General features: G+C 40.4%; 1 pseudogene; it reads left to right on the plus strand.

The window, feature by feature from the left end:
- LOC129671079 (olfactory receptor 8K3-like) overlaps positions 1-24171 on the plus strand; it is a 174474-nt pseudogene that overhangs the window by 138235 nt on the left and 12068 nt on the right.

Below are 24171 nucleotides of genomic sequence, written 5' to 3' on the forward strand. Positions count from 1 at the left end.
AAGCCCGAATACTTAGAAAAGAACAACAATGGGAACCTGATGTCATTACCAGTGAGAGATAGCCAGCTTGTCTGAGACAAGTTCAGAATACAAGGAAGCAAAATAACTATATATTTATCTCAAAAAGTCAGGGCAGAACAACAAAATAAATGCAAAGGAAGTATAAATAAAGAAGTAGCTTTAAAAGAAATTAAGATGAATTACCCAAGAAATAGGAAAATATTAAATAAATAAAGAATTACATATTAGAAGCATACATTAAAATGCTGATCCTAGGAACACATCAAAAAAGATCATCCACCATGATCAAGTAGGCTTCATCCCAAAGATGCAGGGATGGTTCAATATACAAATTCAATAAATGTAATCCACCATATAAATAAATTGAAAGAAAAAAAATATGATTATCTCATTAGATGCAGAAAAGGCCTTTGACAAAATCCAACACACTTCATGATAAAAGCCCTGGAAAGATCAGGGATATACTAAACATAAGAAAATCAATCTACAGCAAGCCCATAGCCAACATCAAAGTAAATGGAAAGAAACTCAAAGCAATTCCACTACAACCAGGAACATGACAAGACTGCCTACTCTTTCCATATCTATTCAATACACCACTTGAAATTTTAGGTAGAGCAATAAGACAACTGAAGGAGACCAAAGAAATACAAATTGGAAAGGAAGAAGTTCAAAGTATCAGTTGCTGCTGACATAGTAGCATATATAACTAATTCTAAAATTCTGACCACGGAACTCCTACAGTTGATAAGCATTGATCCCCCATGCTCATGGATTGGCAGGATAAACATAGTAACAATGCCTGTCAACAGATTCAATGCAATCCCCACTAAAGTTCCAACACAATTCTTTACAGATCTTGAAAAGATAATTATCAACTTTTTGTGGAAAACAAAAACAAAAACAAAAACAGGATAGCTAAAACAATTCTGAACAATAAAATAACTGCTGGAGGATTCACCATCCCTGAAGCCACTCCAGCAAAGTAGCTAGATACAAGATAACTAAAAAAAAAAAAAAAAAAAAAAAAGCAGTCTCCCTATATACAAATGACAAGTAGACTGAGAAAGAAATCAGAGAAGCAACACCTTTCACAATAGCCTCAAATAATATAAAATATCTTGGGGTAACTCTAACCAAGCAAGTAAAAGACTTGTATGACTAAAAATTGCAAGTCTTTGAAGAAAGAAATTGAAGATGGTATCAGAAGATAGAAAGCGCCCCCATGCTCATGGATTAGTAGGATAAACAATAAAAATGCCCAACTTACGAAAAGCAATCTACAAATTCAATGCAATCTTCATCAAATTCCAACACGATGCTTTACAGATTCTGAAAAGACAATTACCAACTTCACGTGGAAAATAAAAAAATCCAGGATAGCTAAAACAATCCTGAACAATAAAAGAACTGATAGAGGTTTCACCATCACTGATTTCAATTGTACTACAAAGCAATAGTAATAAAAACCACAGAGTATTGGCATAAAAACAGACACATTGATCAGTGGAATTAAACATAGACATAAATCCATACACCTGTAGATACCTGATTTTTGAGAAAGAAGTCAGATATACTGGGGAAAAGACAGTATCTTTAACAAATAATGGATGCCTGCATGGAGAAGAATGTAAATAGATCCATATTTATCACTGTGCACAAAACTCAAGTCCAAGTGGATCAAAGACTCAATATAAAACCAGATCCACTGAACCTGATAAAAGAGTAAATGGGGAATGGCTTTAAATGCATGAGCACAGGAGACAACTTCCTGAACAGAACACCAATGGTGCAGGCACTAAGATCAACAATTACTAAATGGGATCTCATGAAACTGAAATTTTCTGTAAGGCAAACGACACAGTGAATCAGAAAAAGTGGCAGCCTACAGAATAGAAAAAGATTTTTACCAACTCCATATCCAATAGAGGACTAATATCCAAAATATATAAAGAACAGAAGAAACTACGTAGCAAACCCACAAATAATCTAATTTAAAAATGAGTACAATTTTAAACAAAGAACTCGCAATAGAGAAACCTCAAATGGCTGAGAAATACTTAAAGAGATGTTCAACATTCTTAGACATCAGGGAAATGCAAATCAGAACTACTTTTGAGATTCCAATTTATATCTGTCAGAATGACTGAGATCAAAAACACAAGTGACAGCTCATGCTGGAGAGGATGTGGAAGAAAGGGAGTATTTCTCCACTGCTGGTGACAGTACAAACTTGTACAACCACTATGAAAATCAATATGGAAGGTCCTCAGAAAATCGAGATTCAAACTACCTCAAGATCGAGCTATGCCATTCTTGTTCATATACCCAAAGGATGCTCTATCCTCCCACAGGGACACTTGCTCAACGATGGTTATTATATCTTTACTTATAATAGCTAGACACTGGAAACAACCTAGATGTCTCTCAAAAGAAGAATGGATAAACAAAATGAGATACATTTACACAATGGAGTATTTCTCAGCTATTAAAAAAAAATGACATCATGAAATTTGCCCGCAAATGGATGGAACTAAAAACAAAACAAAACAAAAACATCACAAGTGAGGTTACCAAGACACAGAAAGATAAATACAGTAAGTATCCACTTAGAAGTGGATATTAGCCATTAAGTAAATGATAGCTACAATCCATAGACCTAGAAAGGTTAGGTGAAATGGAAAGGTCTAGGGTGATGATGAATGGATCTCCCTGGGAAGGGGAAATAGAATAGATTTTGTGGGTAGGCAGGGGGCTAGTGGGAACTGGAATAGGAGGAATAAGGTGAGGGGGGAATCGGATATAGGAAGAGAACAGGGAGAGATGGCTGGAACTGGGGGGACTTGGGGGTACCATGTAAACCAAGTGCAGTGAAAACTTCCTGGAATCTATGAAGGTGATCGTAATGAGAGCCTAGTATTGGGGGTACGGAGTCCCAGCTGGCCATCTCTTATTACAGGCAAGGTTTCCAGCAAAGAGACTGAGTTGCATTCGATTGAGTTTTGGCCAAGGGGGTCCCATTGAGAATCCCTTAAAATCAGGCTAATGCTAAAACAGAGGGTTGCTCTTTGAAAATTGACAGCAGTGCTCCACTTCTGAGGACAACAGTACACAACTCACTGAGCACAGAGAAGGTGACTACATGGATTCTTCTCCCCTATGTTCTAGTCTCTTTGGTACAGGAAGGCACTCTGCAGGCTACCAACAGAGGAATGAATGTGGAAACCAACCCAGCCACAAAACCTTTGATCTTCAGTCTGTCCTGCCTGCAAAATGAGAATAGCCAACCAAAGTCTGATGTGACTTCAGGTCTCTTCCTTGAGAAGAAACCCATACCCAGCACTGCTTGGTTAACCAAGAACCAGAGACTGGATAGCACCAAGACCTAGGTAAAACCTAACATGGCGTGTCTACGAAAAAACAATACAATGATTCCTAATGATATTCTGCTATACTCATCAGTACCTTATTCAGTCATCATCAGAGAGGCGCCCTCCAGCAGCAGATAGAAACAGATGCAGAGACCCACAGCCAAACGTTATGTGGAGAACGAATCTAAATTGAATGTCTCCATCAATTTCCTCCCTTCAGAGCTCAGGGAATCCTGCAGAAGAAGAGGCAGAAAGATTCTAAGAGTCTGAGGGATGGAGGACACCAGGAGAGCATGGCCCTCTGAATCAACTAAGCAAGGTCCATCTTAGCTCACAGACACTGAAGCAACAAGCACAGGGCCAGCATGGATCTACACCAGGTCTTCTGCATACATATTATAGTTATTCACTTAGTATTTTTATGGGGATTCCTGACTGTGAGATCAAGTGGGTCTCCAACTCTTGTGCCTGCTCATAGGACTCTTTTCCTTCTGTTAGGTTGCCATGTCCAACTTTGATGTGAAAGTTTGTACTTCGTCTTATTATATTTCATTTTTGTTGTGTTTGGCTGTTATATTTTAAGAAGCCTGTTCTTTTTTCTAATGAGAGACAGAAAGGGAACCATCCAGAGTTGAGGGAAGGTGGGGAGAAACTGAGAGAGGAGGGGAAACTATAATCAGGATGTATTGTATAAGAAAAGAATCTGTTTTCAATAAAAATGAAAGATATTTTCAATATGAAAAAAGTGATCCTGCTACCTAGCCAAATAAAAAGATAACAAAACACAAATGAAAAAAGATAATATAATATGATGATCTAGATACAAACTTAAAGAGAAATATTAAAATCATGATACTATACACCACCCAAAGCAATTACTTGCTTAATTTCCAAATAAATGGTGTATTTTCTAAAAATATTGGCAAATAGCCAATAACAGCTCAGAAAGAACAGGTGATAGATGATAAATAAAAAGTTATCAAAGCCTTACCTATAAGAACAGTGTCAGGTCCCATGGACCATATGAACAAAGTCTTACAAAGCCCCCAAAACATTCAGTTTTTATGCTATCTCAACTATTCCGAAACACAGAAAACATGCAAACATTTTCCAAATCCAAATTCTAAGATCTAAAATTTATAATAGCGGCCAGCAAGATGTCTCAGTGTGCTAAAGTACTTGCCACTAAGCCTGATAACCCGAGTTTAATTCCAAGGACCCATTATGGTTCCTGTAAGCTGTCCTCAGACCTGCACATATTCTCAGTGGTATGAAGACATATATCTGCACGCGTACACACACACACACACACACACACACACACACAATCTAAGGGCATAGAAAAATGGCTTGGTGGATAACGACACTGTCTATTATTGCCAAGGACCTTGGTTCAGTTCCAAACACCCATATCCAGAGACTTACGACCACCTAAAACTCCTGTTCGAGTGGATCCAAAGCCCCACTAGCCTCCTTCAGCAGATTCACACACACGGTGTACACACACCCAGGCACAAACATAGACACAGAAAATAAGTCCAAAACAAATAATACGAAAACAATGATTTAAAACTAGAATTTCCAATAGGATGGATATACATTGGTGAATTGAATGGATGACAGGACAATGGACAGATGAATGGGTAGGCAGATAGATAACTCTCTTTTCAATATAGACGTCATCCTTGGCTACATGGTTATTCGAGGTCAGCCTCTGTAACATGAGATCACTTATCAAAAAGGCAAAAAACGATAACAATAAGTATAGGCACAAAATATATTTGGGATCTGGCCATTTCTAACCATATTCCCAATGATTGGTCTGGCTACCACAGCTGTGTTTCCAATGATTAGCCTGGCTCAGCCGCCACAGTCTGTGCCTCCACTTACTCAACAGTCTCCTAACTGATGCTCTATACGTTTGCCCTTGTCCCCTGTGGATTATGGTACACATAACCACCAGAGAACTCCTTTTAAAGTATAAGTTACAGAATGTTGTTTCACTGTTTATATCCGTCCAATTATGCTCCCCCCCTTTTTTTTTTCAGACTAAAAGGCAAAGCTATTATGATGGCTTGTCTCTATGTACCTCACACGGTCTGCTTGGCACCCAAAGACTGCACCTACCCCTGTTCTTTCTCGCACATTCCCGACTTGCTCAGTTCCACCCACCCTGCCCTTCTGGAGACTCCTTAATGGGAAATCACACTTCTACCCTGTCCCTGCTGGCTCATCTGCCTGGAAACTCTTAGCTCAGATAAGGAATAGCTCATCCCACTGCACGCCCAGGGCCGACTGCTTTATTTCACCGTTGACCTGGCACATACTTCATTTTCTTAAATATCTGTCCCCTCACTAATGTATCAACTCCACAGGGAAGTGGCTGTTCCCTATGCTTTTGTATAGCCAATGGTGCCTACTGTTTATACAATCAAAATCAGTCGCAAGGTAGACCAAAAGAACTTTTGTAAAGACTGGACAGTACAAAACTGAATAATTTACTAAAGAAAAGTGAAAAAAAAAAAAAACTACACACAGAGAGAAACCTGTTTAAATTATTTTAAATTAACTCTTTTCATTATGAAAATATATAAAGTGAGATATTATACTTATTTGTTTTTATGCTTTAAAAACCTTTAACAGTTGTTAGCGTTGAGAGTAAGAGCAAAATAGAGTGTTGCTTGTCCTGCCTAAAGTGATACAGAAGTGGCCCAGAAGGCAGCTTGGTCATATGTATAAAAAACATTTTTAAGTCATCTGGTTTTTCGGCTTTGTTCCTGGAAAATCTGTTACAAGGAGATTGGCGAGGAATACTCAGGAGGAGCAGGCTGCAGACACAATTCCCATTGCCTCGTTTGTCGTAATCTCAAACATGAACTGAGGAAAGCCCTCTCCTGGCCTGCCTGCAGTCAGGACAGTCTGCATCACGTGGCATGTGAGGGTTTAGTGCTGCAGAACCTGTAAAAAAAGGAAGAACCGGTAGGTTCATGACTGAAGAAGAGAGCATGATTAAAGAAAGCTGGTGCCCAGCACTAAGCGCCCTGTGTGAAGGGAGGACAGCTGACTTTCATACAAAGCTGGCTTTACAACGCAGTGTGATTTTAAAATAAAGGATAACAAAATTAATTTGTTCTCCCAAAATGGAAATGGGGAGGAGGCTGGAGAGACGATGGATAAAGAGCTTGTCAAGCAAGTACAATGACCTAAATTGGAATTTCTCCAAGGCCACACAAACAGGGGTGACATAGTGGACCAGCTGCAATCTGAGAGCTTCTATGGTTATACAGGAGGCAAAGACAGAAGAATCTTCGAAAACCTGAGGACCATCTTGGTATGGGCAAAACAAACAGTAACCAACCAACAAAAAAGAGACATTGTCTCAAACAAGGTGGAGGACAAATCCAACCACGGGGCTTGTCCTCTTCCTCTTTGCATGTACTCTATGCACATATAAGAATGTCTGACACACACACAATAAATAAATAAATAAATAAATAAATAAATAAATAAATAAATAGCCCTGATATAATGATATTGAAGACAGGTAAAACAGTATAAAGACTAGCAAGAGGCTTTTCTAGAAAGATTAGGAAGTTACTGATGACATCAATAAAATGTTTCCAATTTAGAAATTTAGTTAGAACTTAGGCTGCAAAAGAACTACATACTTTGGGCTTTTAAGTTCAAAACAGTACCTGAGCACATGGATTTTTCTCTTTACCATCTTGAAACACATTAAAATAAAAAATGGAGGATTAAAAAAAAATAAGTAAGCATAATTCCACAGGAAGGAGAAAGGTTAGGGAGATTTTTAGCTAGCTAATAAGTGAGTTCTCCAAATTTGTGGAAAGATGAAAATTAGATTAGAAGGTGTATTTTGATAGATGGTGGGGAGGGAAAGAGAAACAAGCCTTGGGTACACGTGGAAGGAGCCACAGACAGGAAAGAAGCACACAGTGGAACCAAGAGAAGCTGTGAGCATACAGGTACTGAGAGCAACTGGGATTCGTTAGTCATGTGAGCAAGGCCTACGGCATTAAGGAAAGACTACTAATTATACCTTTCCTGTATTGGGGCATCACTAGGCCTTGGTTAATTGTGCTCATAAAGAGCTCTCTAAATGTTTACCAGCTGCGCCAGCTGTAGAGCGCCGGTGCCATGCTCCAGGAGATGGGGGGAGGGGGGCAGAAATGCACACGTGGTCTGTGCAAAGTCACATGGTCCGTCTGCATCACAGGTGAGAGGTGATCTCTTTCCTGTCGGCACAGACAAACCACAGCTTCATATGGCCTGTCATACAGAGAGACAGAAAACTGGGCCTCCGCGAAAGAGACAGCTTAAACAGACAATAGTTTATTTGAAATCCCGGAAAAGATTACACTCTTAAAATAAGAAAATGGATGATTGCAGGACTAAGTGAGTTCTTGAATTTTTCTAATGTAATTTCAAAAAAAGCACACCCCAAAGTAGAATGATAAACAACGTGACTTCTTTTTGAAAATGCAAAACGACAGAGAGCAGGACACACAGAAGACCATCAAAAAGCCTAACACCCATCTAACAGGAACAGGAAACCTAGACAATCGGGAACTCAGGGAATGGAAGACAGCAACATGATTGTCGTAACTACCTTTCAGAACCAAAATGAGAAATACGTCTTCATGCAGTCAAACTGCTGTCTTGATGAGGGCCAAGACTCGGACAACTGTGGTCTACCTTCTGAACCACATGTAAGATGAGTCCAAAGGCCTCCAAAGAGAAAGAAAGGATTGACAGACAAGCACCGCAGTGCTGGTCAGCAACTCTTACACAAGAATTGGGAAAATGCCTTCAACCAGTGAGAGTAACTTGTCTATCTTCAGTTACTTGTACTTTCAGTGTTCCGCCTACAAGATGCGTGGTGTCAAGATTAAGCCCTGTGATTTCCCTGAGAGTTATATAAGTTTAATGTTTGTCTGGGCCTTTAGTGTATTTTGAATTAAGTTTTATACGTGAAATAAATGAAGGGCTCAAGTTCATTCTCTTGCGTACAGATATCCAGCTAACTCCTTAGAATTATTGAGGGGCTTTTTTTCTTAGTAAGTGGTCACAGTACTCTTACTGAAATGAATTGGCCCAGAGGTAGATAGGTTTATGATATACACTCATAATTCTAACACACTGATAATTTACCTAGCCTCGTGTTGATTTGATGACTATTATTCTATATAAGTTTCAAAAGAAAAAAAAATGTAAGGCATCTAATTTTGGTGGTTTCCTTTTTTTTTTTTATTGGTTTAGACTTTTTTTCGGTTTACCACTCTTAATAAATTTGAGAGATGGCTTGTGGGGAAGAGACAGGGCCTGGCTGCATACTGCATTTGATGTGCATTGCATTTAATGTCTGCTTGATTCGAGCTGCACTGGCTGTCAAAGGCTTTGGGCACTACTATCTTATCGATACCAATTCTTCTAACCTGTTCACGTGTATGTTTCCATTGGCCTGGTGTCCTTTAATGTTTTTCAGCTATGTTTTGCAGTTTTCAGTGCATAATCCTTACATCTTCCTAAATTAAATTTATTCTATAAATATCACTTTATTAAAAATAACATAATCCCTAGCTGCACTGTATTTGTCCCTGTATCCAAAAATAAGTGTAGCCATCACCCCTCATAAAGGAAACTTTTCTTTGCAACAGAGACTTTAACAAAAAAAAAGAAAACAACAACAACAAAAAACTACAACTCATCAAAATGCAGAAGAGCTGTAGAGCTGATCCCGTGGATACATCTACAAAACGCTTGAACCCACGGCATAGGAAATACTGCAGAAGACTATAGGAGCCAAAAGGTCGGGGAATTTGTTGGGAGACCGTGTCTCCTGATAAGGTCAGGAGCTACACCTATAAAGTCTCCCTGACATGACTGTCTAGACAGAGCTGACCACGGACAACACAAACAGACCTGCCAAAGGGGATGGGAATGAGGGAGCCCAGATGAAACCCTAGCTCTTCACGAAGAACCATGGACAACTAAGGAATTCAGAGTGAAAGCAATCGTCTTTCCCAGGGAAGAGCACAACAATTGGCTGTCTAGAACCAAGTGGTCAGTCCTAAAAACATACAAACAGGTAACATAATAGAGACCAAGCATGTTATATTGGGAATATATATGTATATTATGTTTCTGTGTGTGTGTGTGTGTGTGTGTGTGTGTGTGTGTGTGTGTGTGTAACAACAAGTTTTAAAAAGAGGCCATGAATTTGAATGTGAGCAAGGAGGGGCACATGGAAGGGTTCAGCAAGAGGAAAGGGAAGGGAGAAATGATGTCATTACATTATAATTTCAAAACTAAAAGAAAAACATTAAAAACAAAGGTGATGTATTCTTTGGACACTGCTGGAAGCAGATGGTTTTCCTCATTTTCTTTTTGGATTGTTCTTGGGTTATGGATAGAAGTATGACTGAACTTTGTTCACTGATTTCATGTCCTACAATTTTGCTGAATTCACTTTCCGGGTTTAATTATTCTGAGAAATAGTTTTTAGGATTCTCTGTGTATAAGATTGAGTCATGCGTGAACAGGGAGGTTCAGTTCTCCCTTTGTCCTTTGTGGCTTCATTTCATCTTCTTGCTTGCTTTCTCTGACTAAAACATCAGTGCAGACTTGAACAGAAGTACCAAAGGCAGCCTTTAAACACCGAGTGTGATGTTAGTGGTGTGGAGATATACTCCTTTTATCATGTTAGGAAGTTCTAAGGGATTTTTTTTTCAACCTAGACATCTATACTCAGCCAAGTTCTCAATCCAAAGTGAGAACAGAATAAAAGACATTTCAAACTTGTAAAATCTCAGAACATTTCATGCCAAACATCTTTTCAGGGGCAGTTGCTTGAAAGCGAACCAGAGCAAAAACAAAGGAGCACAGTAATCAAAGGAAAGATGAAGATCCAAGAAACAATAGATCCATCCAGTCCAGGACTACAGTAAACAGAGCCGTAAGATGACAGTGAGCCTAAGAAAACCACAGTACTCTAAATTATAATACTGGCCAGACAAACTGATCCTGAAGAGATCTGGGGTAGAGGTTGGGAGAGACATAAGCATGAAAATATTCCTCTGCATAAAAAGAAACTAGACAAATTTAAGCAGGAGGCTGCTACTCTTAGGAAATAATAAAAACAGATTCTGCATAGTAAAAGAAAGAAAGGAAGAAAGAGAGAGAGAGAGAGAGAGAAAGAAAGAAAGAAAGAAAGAAAGAAAGAAAGAAAGAAAGAAAGAAAGAAAGAAAGATAGTGGGAAATATGCCATAAACTATCTGAGCTAGTAATTATGAAGTTAAACTATGGAATGATGTGAAAGTTGGCACAAGAAAGACACCTTCACTGCAACTTTACACAGGAAATAGTCCCTGGAACGGCACTCGGGCCGTTGGGCAGCCCCTAGGAACCAGCATTGTCACCACCACAGCAAGCTCACATAACTACAGTGAGAGAGTTAATGACAGTTACAGAACACAATGAACAGGTAGCCCTTCCGATGAGAAGACAAAGCCCATGTCCTGGACTATCATTTGGACAAAGGGTTGTTTTCTCTTGTTTGGTATCCATATTAGGTACTTCATGGTAACGGAATCTTCGAACAAGGCCTTCCAGATGTGTGGAGGCAGTGACATGTTTTCAAGGGACTGTGAAGACCGGCCTCATGCTATCCTAAAAAGGATGGTGGCAGGAAACTTTTCCAAAGTGTTGCTTCGAAACCAAGTAGGTTAATTCTTTCATGTCCGAGAGAAGAATCAAGGGCTGCTGCTAAGAATATTTGAGGTGGAGGAGAAGAAAATTCCCAGAGATTTTTGCCAGATTTCTCTGAAAATCCTATCACTATATAACTAGTTTCTAACTTTTGCCTGAAAATCTGAGAATGAAATATTGCATCCAATTCAATTTAGGCATAAATTTGAATCCATGAATAAAGTTTTTCATTTTTATAGACACCACACCCTTTCCCGTTCCCTAGTTCTTTTCAATTTTGTTCTATAAGACAATCATGCCATTATGTTCCATGGAAACCATTCCGTACATTCTTGGCATCAGATTTTGGTCCTCTTGGTAGCTTTAACTCCTATTAATACGAATAGGCATGACATCAGTATCAAAAGGTCATGCAGCTTGGCACCCAACACCAGATATGCTCATAATGGATTATTTTCTGAACACGTAATATATACAGATTCGAAGCTTGCCCAGAATAGAAATAGTTCTTGAACATATTCTGTCCTTTTTGAAAAGCAATGCTGTATTTATATGCATAAACCTCATGATTTCTCCTAGCCATTTTGGACATATGATATGTGACTTCACCAGAAAAGCAAAGTGGAAACTCAAGCAATGATCCAATGAATGTATTGAATGGAGACAGTCAGTCTGGACCACATAAGTGGTAAGACGGTTTCTCAGAATCTCTTTTTGAAACTGGAATTATCAGTAGAGATACCTCAACCTTTTATTTATTTGTGTATTTGCTGTGAGCTTCTTGAAACGAGGCTATTAAGTGGCAATACTTATTTGTTTTTATAGAAAGAGAGTAAGTCGGCCCTTTCTAAACAAGTGTTAAAATCTCCAATGTAGATACAGTTGAGATTAAGTGTTTTCAGTGTGGTAAATGGTGTAGCATAAGCATTAGCTGAATTCTGAAGACTGAGTGTTCTCCGAATGTAATTTGATCTAGCACTTAGAAGTAGAAGAGCAGGAGGGAAGACAGAGACTTCTAGATATTTCAGTGACTCATCCCAGGGGGTCCTCAACAAGTCTGTGCATGCTATAACAAACTTTTGGGGGCAGAGTGTCAACTATTTTCAGTGTTGTTTAGCCAAATAATATAACTGAGAAATTTCTGCAACATACTCATGTTTTGGGAGAGGGATTTCAGTCTTCTTCTGTACATGTAAGCACCCTCAGTATTTTCATTTGGCTATCAACACACTTCGGATATCAAACACACATTTTTAGCTGTTCAATCACTCTGTCTGATCCACCTTGATAGTCTCCTTTAAAAATGTTACTTACAGGTAAGTCCCCCTTTTTACTACTTACAATCATAAAATGTGTTCAACACCTTTAAGTTCAGACCCCTGTACTTTGGCTATTAACAGCTGACCACAATGTGGTCATCTAAAATCCTTTTGGTATTTGCTGTTTCTGACAACCGCTGGTAGCTCTTGGGCCACTGGGGTCAGTTTTTACCCTTGCTTTCCTCCAGCCTTCTAAATGTCTTTAGCACAAGTCACCAAACTTATTCATGGATGCAGTTCCTGATTTATGCCATCAGCGCTCTCTTTTTATAACATTCTTGCCAAGGGGATATTTGAGCTGTTTCTGACATTTTTTTTTAAATTTTTCTTAACTCTCAGTAAGACTTGACTATGAATTATTCCCCCACAGACTCATGTGCTGGGGGCTTGGTTGCCAACTGAGGGGCTTTGAGGAACCTATTTGATTATGAAGACCCTAGCTTCATTGATGAATTAGTTGTTTATGGATTCAAAACCTGAATGGAACTGTGTCAGAGCAGGTTTGGGGGCATGTTCTTGAAGGATATCTCACACTGATCCTTTCCTCTCTTTTTTTCCTCTCCTCTGTCTTCTTCTCCATCTCCCCCTCGGCTCCCTGGTCACTTATGCAGCCTCTGTGACCCCACTACTCAGTGGGGTCCACTACTACAGTCCTAATGTCTGCCACCTGGACCCATCTTAACAGATCCAGCCTGCTCTTGACCGAAGCCTCTGAGACTGAGTTGAAGTAAGCCCTTCCTCACCTCAGTTGTTTGGGTCAGGCATGTTGCCACAGCGATGTGAAATCTAAGGCAGGCCTCAGCTTTGCCCTTTATTTTCTCTTTCTGGGAAAAGGCTTTAGCATCACACCTCACTAAAACCGTAAGCATCACCTGAGTTGACACATCTGGCAAGATTCCTGTGGTCTTTGCTCTTGTTATATTTTATTTGTTGCAAATCTGAAGGCTTTTTCCTACCCAGCACATGTCTTATTAGCTCCCCTGGAGCCTTGCCTTGCTCTCTGAACTGCTCTTCTCTGCTGAAGGGAAGCCTAGTAACTAGCCCATAATCACAAAGCCTGTAGGTGACAGAGCTGCCCTTCAAACCCAAGCAGCCCTCTGCATGCTGCATGTTTATCCACTGTGCACATTGCCTCACCCTTGGTTACTGCCTTCTCTTTTTCCCCCATCTTCCAGTTTCCTGAAAGGATGCTCTGCCCTTGACTAAATCCATACTGTTCACCACTTAATCCTGTTCAATTTTTCTTATAACCCATTTATTATCTGAAATAATTTCCTCCAAGATGCCTTCTTCCAAACACTTTATCTCGTGCATATTACCCTCAACCGTGCTAGGTGATTTGACTTTATTGGTAGGACAGAAATATGGGAGGATAATTCACATTTACTATGTGATTGTTAGCTTTCAGAACCTTTGCATCTAACACAATCTAATTTCCCCCTTACAGTTCTATGAAATAACTTATATTCTTTTTCCACAGCTGAGATAAAATATTTGCAAAATATGTGTGCTAAAGGATTCACTGAAAGAGGAGTTTATCTTAAACTAAAGAGACATATTAAGAGCCAATAACAGCTGTAGGAGTTCCCTGGTAGAATTTTTTGGGTTGCTCATGTATACTATCATATCATCTTCAAATAGTGATACTTTGACTTCTTACTATCCAAACCGAATCCCCTTGATTTCCTTTATTTGCCTTATTGCTCTAGCAAGGACTTCAAGAACTATGTTGAAGAGATATGGAGAGAGTGGGGAAGCTTTGCCTTGTCCCTGATTTCAGTGCGATTGCTTTATGTTTCTCCCTGTTTAATCTGATGTTGGCTATAGGCTTACTGTATATCGCCTTTACTATGTTTAGATAAGTGCCTTGTATCCCTGATTTGTCCAGGACTTTAAACATGAATGGGTGTTGGATTTTGTCAAATGCTTTTTCACCATCTAAGGAGGTTATTTATTTTTTCTTTCAGTTTGTTTATATGGTGGATTACATTGATGGATTTCCATATATTGAACCACACCTGTATACCTGGGATGAAGCCTACTTGGTCACAGTGGATGATATCTTTAATGTGTTCTTGGATTCTGTTTGTGAGTATTTTGTTGAGCATTTTCGCATCAATGTTCATAAGGGAGATTGGCTGGTCAGAATGTAAATTTGTACAACCATTTTGGAAATCAATCTGGCACTTTCTCATAAAATTAGGAATAGTGCTACCTCAAGATCCAGCTATACCTCTCCTAGGCATATATCCAAAACATGCTCAAGTACACAACAAGGACATTTGCTCAACCATGTTCATAGCAGATTTTTTCATAATAGCCAGAATCTGGAAACAACCCAGATGTCCCTCAATTGAGGAATGGACACAGAAATTCTGGTATATTTACACAATGGAATACTATTCAGCAATTAAAAACAAGGAAATCATGAAATTTGCAGACAAATGGTGAGAACCAGAAAAGATCATCCTGAGTGAGGTATCCCATAAGCAGAAAGACACACATGGTATATACTCACTTATAAGTGGATATTAGACATATAATATGTAATAATCATATAAAATCTGTACACCTAAAGAAGCTAAGCAAGAATGAGGACCCTGGGTAAGATGCTCAATCTTCATTCAGAAAGGCAAACGGTATAGACATCAGAAGAAGGTGAAAACAAGGAACAAGATAGGAGCCTACCACAAAGGGCCTCTGAAAGACTCTACCCAATAAGGTATTAAAGCAGATGCTGAGACTCATAAACAAACTTTGGACAGAGTGCAGGGAATCTTATGAAAAAAGGGGGAGATAGAAAGACCTAGAAGGGTCTGGAGCTCCACAGGAGAACAACAGAACCAAAAAATCTGAGCCTCGGGGTCTTTTCTGAGACTGATACTCCAAACAAGGACCATGCATGGAGATAACCTAGAAACCCTGCTCAGATGTAGCCCATGGCAACTCAGTCTCCAAGTGGGTTCCCTAGTAAGGGGAACAGGGACTGTGTCTGACATGAACTCAGTGGCTGGCTCTTTGAGCACCTCCCCCTGAGAGGAGAGCAGCCTCACCAGGCCACAGAGGAAGACTATGAAAAACAGTCTTGATGAGACCTGATAGGATAGGGTCAGATGGAAGGGGAGGAGGTCCTCCACTATCAGTGGGCATGGGAGGAGATGAGGAAGGGAGGGCTGGATTGGGAGGGGATGAGGGTGAGGCTATAGCTGGGATACAAAGTGAATAAACTGTAATAAGAAAAAATTATATTTAAAAAAGAGCCAACAACAAAGACAAACGACAAATTTCTAAATAAGCCAAAGCTTTCAGCAAATGCTTTATCATAAAGTTGCAAATAAATCACAGAAAATTTAACACCATTGATTAATAGAAAACCACAGATGCACCCCTCCAGTACACTTGAAAAGTCCAAACCAAGAACACTAGCAATATTAAGTGTTGATAAATACTTGAAATGATAGAACCCATTGCTGATATAGGTGTGAGATGGGAAAAGGTCAAATGGTAAACTGTCTAATAGTTTCTAACAAAGTTAAACATACATCACCACATGATCCAGCAATCAAATTCTGACAGCATATATGTTCTCACAATGACCCACACTCAGATGCTCACAACGGTTCTAGTCAAAACTGTCAAACCCTGGAAAAACTAAAATCCACAGTTACTGGTAAAAGGATAAGCAAGCGGCAGTGTGTTTTCAACTTTTATGACAATTCGACAACAAAAGGGAATGACTGTTAGACCTGCAACCATATGCATGAATCGCAAAGGTACCGTGTTAAGTAAAAGCAAGCAGGTGCAAAAGTTCTATGTATGTCCTACTTTGCTTCCAATTGCTGTGGTAGACAAATACAACCCAGGAAGGAAAGGGTTTGCTTGTTCGTACACTTCCACAGAGGGAAGTCAGGCAGGACCTGAAGCAGAGACTATCGAAGAATACCGCTTACTAGTTTGCGCAGTCTGTTTTTTTAATACAGCCCAGGACCACACGCCCAAGAGTGTCACCACCCACTGTGGGCTGTCCTCCCACAGCAATCGTTTATCAAGCAGATACTCCACAGCCTTGCCTTCAGGCAATCTGATAGACACATCTGCTCAATTAACGTTTCTTCGTCTCAAGGGACTAGTTTGTGTTAAACTCATGAAAACCAACCAGCGCTGTATACATATATACACATACCTACATACATATATACACATACATACATACCTATATACATATATATGTACATACATACATAGAAACTTTGTTACTGATATAATAGTATTAATAAGAAGATATTTATGAGACACAATTTAGCTGAACTCTAGCCCAGTGTAAAAGGTAGAAGGAATCATGGACAACTCAAAATACCTACAGGAAGTCCCTAAAACTGACCAGATTAACTAGTTCCCTACCTCACAAGGTAAACAATAAAGACAGCTGAGAATTACTCTCAGACAAGCCAAGACAAGCCTTGCAAAGAAAGACCAGCTGCCTAGAAGAAGCAGACACCACCCTAGCATCCTGGGAAAGGTGTAGACTGTGTGAGTTACGTGCAAATCCACCCTTTGTGCTACCAGCAGGCCGTGCAGTAAGCTCCAGGTGGCCAGCTTCCGTAAGCTATAGCCCCTGCTGGAGTTATAGCTTTGGTGACAAAGCTGTCTTTTGAGTCATTTCTGTTCCTGTAAGTAACCCCTTACCTACATTCCTGTGAGCAACCCCAATAAAACTCACTGGTTCACAGAGTTGGACTTCAGAGGTACCCATATTCTGGTTTGTCATGGGATACCTATCTGAAGTGAGTAGATGCTGGTGCTGTGTCTCCCCAGGAATGTGTTGTATTGTCACACAACACCATAATCTTTCCATTTTCATTCCCATATGGGGTCAGTGCTGCAACTAATTTCAATTTTTTTTTTAATCGCAGAAACTGACTTACATGAACAGGATGGATTGTATGGAGCCATGTGTCACAGAGTCTTTCACGAGTAGACAAGCCCTTCTCTGTGAGAGACTACACTGTCATAAACATAGCTACACTGTCATAAACGTCAGCGGCCAGGAAGCACAAGCCAGAACAGAACCCAGAGCTCAGTCACTTAGCCCTCGAGGTTGACACATTTGCCCCCTTGTCATCTCCACGGCCCTGATTTCCCATACATCTCCTCTTCATGTGCCACCTAAATACATTTGGGGAGATAAATGGAATACAAGTAAAGGAAGCAGGATTATAATAATAATGATGATGCTTATGAGAATGGTGCCAGTCCTATATAAGGGAAAGACTGTGGTAGTTTATACTCCATTTATAGTCCTTTTCCCAAAGCACAGAGGTAATTAGTATTTCCCAGTACCGGTGTGAAATGCTCTGAAATTACAGGGGGAAAAAAGAGAAAGGAAGATCTTCTCATTGGCTTTTTTTTTTTTTTTTTAACATATAAGATGAAGTTAAACTTAATCTGCATGTGTGGATGCAGCTTTGTTTGACCCGTTACTTTGAGCACTCCCCTGCCCTTCTTTAGGAGTGGCAGAGGCCTGATGCACAGGGCATTTTCTGGTAGCCAGGTCCTCTGTGCTCCTCTCCTTTGGACTGTTTCAGTGAGTGTCTTTTTCTGTAGCATCTGTTCTAATATGACCCTCTACTCTGTGAAGGGTGAAGAGAGAATGAACTTAGGAATCCATCCCCCTGGCTCTCCTTATGCCAGTTTACACTGTAATTGAATTTCTTGTTCAGAAGTCACACTGTACTTGTCCTTCCGTTCCAGGGCTGCATGGCCGTGATTGGCTCTAGCTTCCACGGAATGCTCCCCTCCTTTCCCTCTGCAGCCCTAAGTGCAGTAAAGATAAATCACATAGTTTCTTATTATCACTTTTTGTTTTGTTTTCCCCAGACATGCTATATAGTGTGTCAAGCAGTGGCCCCAAAGTGATCTGTCCACATCCTAAACCCGGAACCTGTGCCAGTCACATAATTGGGGGAAGGAGGAATCTTTGCAAGCATGATTAAATTAAGGGCCTTGAAATGAAGAGATAATGCTTAGCTGTGTTTGGGTGGACCTTAAAGTCAATGACAAGTGTCCTGATAAGAAAAAGGTTAAAGGAGATTTACTGTGATGGAGGAGAAGATGTGGGCAGGGCAGAAGGTAAGAGACTGCAGAGATGTAGTCCAAGCCAAGGACATCCAGGGATGCATGCAGCCTCTGCAAGCTGAAGAGATCAGAAAAGGATTTCCCCTTGAGCTTCCAGGGCCAGTGCGGTCCTCCTGAGGCTTTCAGTCCCTACTTCTGGCCTTCAAGCAAGGACAGGAGACGTTTTTCTTGTTATAAGCTATCAGTTTTGGGTGACTTGCTACGGCAGTCTTGAGAAACATACACCTGCTCATACCTCTCTTTAAACATAGACCCTCTTAAAACTTGCCAATTACACGCTTTGCAGGCTCCGCTGTTCTCCTGACAAGATCAGCTTGATGTGTCTGTCAAATGAGTGAGTGTCTCATTACTGCAACTCTAAACTCTAACCGTGTCCTAGCAAGAGAAAATGAAAAGTTGCTGTTTGTAGTGCTTGTTCTTATTAAATAGCCTTTAACTCCATATACGTTAATAACTTTCTTCTCAGCATGTATTGGGTCTAAATGAATAAGATAAGCTGCAACCCAATCATAGGGGATCATGGGGATAGCTCCGTGGTAGAGAATTACCATTTTAAAAATGTTCCGTGAACGTTATCGCACCATGGGAGCTGATATTTTAAAGTAAAACTATCCGTTTCATGAATAATAATCTTTATTGCTAATTTCCACAACAATGGCTCCCATAAAGAATACAATCACTAGGTGGTCTTCTAAAAGAATCATCGCTAGAGAGGTCCTAAGAAGACAGCGGCCTGAATATGGCTTATTTTCAGATAGAGCCAGGGCACGCTCCAGAAGAGAGAAGAGCATTAAGACCAATCACAGGAGCTCAAGGTGAGCCAAAAACGTGGGTGGGCAATGCGGGAAGAGAGCCAGGTGCGTGGTTTCATGACAGTGAAAGCACTGTTTCTAACCAAGAGCCATAGAATTAAGAGCAGTCGATACTAATAAAAGAACACTGGCCTGGAGACTTTCAGGAGAATGCCCGGGACACAGGCCAGATCATGAGGGTCTGCTGAGTACTGATAAGGGTCCACAGTGCTGGGTCAACTTCCTAAGTAGACGCATCCCACCTTTTCCAGGGCAGGGGCTTCAGTGCTGGCTCTGCAGTTTTAACTCCTGGGAGCTTTTAAACGTTGCCAGCATAGGAGGAGCAAGCAAATCATTTGAAGGATTGGAGTTCAAGCAATGCCAATGTGAAAATATTCCTGGGTTTTTCTAATGCATGTCCTCAACTGAGAGTCACTGTGGAAAGGTTCACCAACTACAGCCCAGGCCTGACACACTCACTGCTTTCACAGAAAGAGCTTCCTGGAAAACAGCTGCAGCCATTGGCCAGCCAGGATGCTGTCAATGGTTGTGATCGAGCTACAGGGCAGAGGATGAGTATCTGTCCTGGAGACCACGTGACCCACAAAGAGAAAACAGTCTCTGGCCCCTTCTGGAATTAGTTCCCCAACTGATTTTAGCATGTTTTATGGAATACTTCTTTATAGTTGGAAATGGTCTTGTATGTTTTAAGATGCTTAATTGTGTCCTTGACCTTTGTGTTATATGCCAGTAGCCCCCCCCCCTTGCACCCAGCTTCGAAAATGAAAAATGCCAAATTTCCCACGGAGTGCAAATTACTCCAATAGAGAAACACACCATACAGTACTGGGTAAATGGATAGCTGCTTCCTGTTGTTCCTGGTAGATAGTTCTAGAAAGTCACTGCACATAGCCTTGTGAAAATGGCTCCTAAGGAAATAACAGCATCAGGGCATCTGTCATCCTCATCCTTTCCTCAGGGGATCAACTCATTCCGGTTTTTTGTTTTTTAAAGATACTATACCTAACATATATTTCTTTAAAATAGTTAGGTCCAGCGTTTCATAATAATAATATTAGTCTAGAGGAGATCAACATTTTCCTGACCCAGCCAAATGTGACTGTAAATCTCTTCGGTTGCTGGCCTCACAACACTTTCCATAGCTTCGTTGCTTATGAGAGATGTCGCTTGGGTCCCTCTTAGCATAGTCTCATGTGAAGATCTGGGAGTTTCCTCTTTATTTTTCCAAAAGTGTAGTATCATTGACGCATTAGCATGGCACTCAGAGCTGACAGTGCACAACGCGTGCTTGGACGAAGCTTGCAGCATGTGGGTTTTCTTCACACCGTACAACACAGTTTACCTGCCACTAGGAACTCGGGGTACAGCCTTGGAGCAACACACTTGGGATCATTTTGAGTAGTAATGTCACCAATTAAAAGCCCAAGCGTGAAAAACAAAAGAAAAATGAAAGAAGGATAAAAAGGACAATAAACAGATTGCAAAGGGGGCAGCATTTATAGTATGAAATGAGCAGGCAGAGTTTTCTTTGTTGGACTGAAAGCATTAGTGACAGGAAGTCGAATTCTTTAGCGCTCTAAATGCATTTGCAAATGATGCAAAAGCGTCAGAAATGGTGATTTTTTTTTTTTTTGGAACTTTGAGTAGATTGAATAATAGTGAAGATGCAATAGGCTGATACTAAACTATCAGTGTTTATCACGCACTTAGACATAGAGTATTCAGAAGATGGTAATGTAATAGAGTAATAAGTAGTCAAAACAAGTGTTCAAATCTGCTAGGGTCCTTTAAAATGAAGAATTCTTTTCAGGCCACACACAATTCAAGTGTGGCCTGAGAAATAGGAAAATATTTTCAATGTCCTAGTGATTTTTTTCAAAAAGTGATATTTATTTTTATTTTATGGGTATGTTTGCCTGCATGTATGTTTATACACCATGTATGTAATGCCCTCTAGACTAGAAGAGGGCATCAGATACCCTGGAGTTAAGGACAATCAAGAGCCAGTATGTGGGTAATGAGAACTGAACCTTGTTCCCCTGCAAGAGCAGCACAGGCTCCCAACCACATGGACCATGAGCCAACTCTCTATCCCAGGTCCTAGTTACTTTTGTTGACTGTTTCATGCTATCCAAAGACGTTTTCAACTTAGCGACTGTTGACAACTGTCAGGGACACAGATGAAGCCCTAGAGCCAAGTGGAGAAAGTGACAGATGAAAGTCGGGCAGCAGGCAGGTTGCCTTTTGTTCAAGGAAGTTTAGAGAAGCGGTTCTCAACCTTCTTAATGCTGTGACCCTTTAACGTGTTCCTCATGGTGACCCCAACCTTAAAATTATGTCATTGCCACTTCATAACTGTAATTTGCTACTGTTATGAATCATAATAGTAATGCAAATAGCTGTCTTTTCTGATGGTCTTATGTAGAGGAATTTTAACTCAGAACATGGGTGTTCTGGCAACAGATCACACCCAAAGACCTTTGAGGCCTATATTATCCAGCTGGAATATAAGCACGCCTTTAATTCAGGAGACAGAGGCAAGCATATCTGAGTTGAAGGCCAGCCTGGTATAGACCAAGTTTCAGGTAAAGAAAAGCTTAGGTCCAGGCGTGGTGGTAAACACCTTTAATCCCAAACAATGAAGGAAAAGTTAGTTTGTAGCAGGAAGCACCCTTGTTTGAAAGTGATGCCTAACTGAGTGGAATAATCTGTGACAAATCAGAGAAAGATCTGAGAGAATAGGGTATGCCCAACTCTTATGAGAAGAGAGAGGAAAAGGAAGCGACTTAAGGCACAATGAGAGAGAGAGAAGAGGCAGTTTTTTACAGTAATAGAGAGACAGACTGCAGGAAGAAAACAAGCTAGACACAGGTGAAGACAGAATGAGACAGAGAATGAAAAGAAGCCAGTAGATTAGAACGTATTGCTGGAGTTAGTTTGAGGCCAAGCAGAGCAATTCAGAGGCCGAGAGATAAGCCAGGTTGAATAAGTTAGCTGGGAAAGGAGTTCAAGCCAAAACAGCTGAGTTGAAACAGCCAGCTCGGAGCTCAGTACACACAAGAAAGGGTGAGCTGATTCAGCTGTAAGTCTCGGAGGCAGAACACATTCTAGGCCTAGGTCAGATTGTACAGAGGCCAAAAGCTTCCAGGACTAGGCCTAGGTTAACAGACAGAGACAGTAAGCCTCCAAGACCACAGTTACAACAGGTGAATAAAGGTTACTTTTACAGTCTTAGGTGACCCCTGTGAAAGGGTCATTCCTCCTCCGAAGGGGTCGAAAACTACTTGGTGAGAACCTCTGGTTTAGAAGATGGGAAGATTCTGACTTATGCAAGTCTGAACAGGATAAGATCCTGACTTACACTGGTCTGGTCAGACCAGCCTAGCTCTTTCCACCTCAAGAAGAATAAGAATGGCTTCTGAGACCCTTCCTGAAAGGTAACTGAACCTGACATCACAAAAAGGTGGGAACTTGGATCAGTAAAGAGAAAATTCCTTCTGTCTAAATGTTACCCAAGACTTTCTGTACTACCTGAACTACAGATATTATTTGAAGGTTTCTTATTCTCTTGCCAACTATATTCAAACACCACAGTTTTCCAAGATGGTGGTGGTAGCCACGGCATTGAGATCTAGCCTCTTATAACTAGTTATCATAGCTAATAAAAATCTCCTCAGTGATTTTTACATAGAAATTAATTTAACAGCTAAGGCTTAGGAATGGTTATCAACTTCCTTATCTTGTAGTGAGGAAACTGAGGCACAACAAAGGTTAAGGATCTTTACCCTGTGACCAGCCAGCAACTCAGAGCAGACTTAGCAGACATGACACAAGGTGACACGTGATGTTATGAGTAGGCTCTTAGCACAATGGTGGTCATCAGACAGATCAAAGCTTACACAGCACACACACAAATGCATGCCATTGTCATTTGCTTGTTGCATCTGAGTAAAGCCGGAAAAATTAAGTAACTAGATAAGGACAGAGCCAGAGACAGTCTGAGTCCAGACCAGAATCCACCAAGAGCAGGTATACATACATGGTCAAGAGACGCTGCGGTGATTTCTTATGATCAGCAAATCCATCTTTGGTTCAGTTTCCCAAGTCTGCAGGCCTACTACCCACTTAGTAGTATTACTAGATCATCTGGCTCCTGAATACTCATAAATTACAAGATTTCATTGCCCTTGGGGAGTTTGTAGATATTTTACCAGAGCATAATGAGAAAGATTTATTATTTTCGGTTTTGTCCTCGTTTTCATTATATCATCTGATTCAAGCTCTTAACCCCCTTTTGTCTGTCTCACTACTGTTACCTCTCAGAATTTGTTACCACATGCAACTGGAGGCCTGACTGTGCTATAAGGATTTTACAAGTTGAGGGACCAGATCAAGACAAGTTGAAGTGTTGCTAACTGTCTTCTTAACAATGGAAATATCATTCTGGAAAGCTCAGGAGGTGCTGTGGCATGAATGGAGAAACCAATTGTTTCTACCCAGACATACTTTATTACACAGAAACAGATGATTTAAGAGTAGGGATAGCTTCCTACTGCAGCTGCCAGAAGCTCCCAGAAAACAGATTCTGTTTTGCTCACAACGGAATTAATCATGTGCAGAACGGTTCGATGTGATCGACATTTCTTATCTAGTACCTGTGGCTGCATATCAGTTTCAGTACAAAAACAAACAGACGGGAAGGCAGGGGTGAAGGGGATGTCTACATTTTTGTTTATAGTCTTTCACACAGAAATTGGATGGGAAAAAGAAACGAGGAAAACCAG

The sequence above is a fragment of the Psammomys obesus genome, unplaced genomic scaffold (genome assembly GCF_907164565.1).
Source record: "Psammomys obesus unplaced genomic scaffold, mPsaObe1.curated_primary_1811, whole genome shotgun sequence".
In the NCBI taxonomy this organism is placed as follows: domain Eukaryota; kingdom Metazoa; phylum Chordata; class Mammalia; order Rodentia; family Muridae; genus Psammomys; species Psammomys obesus.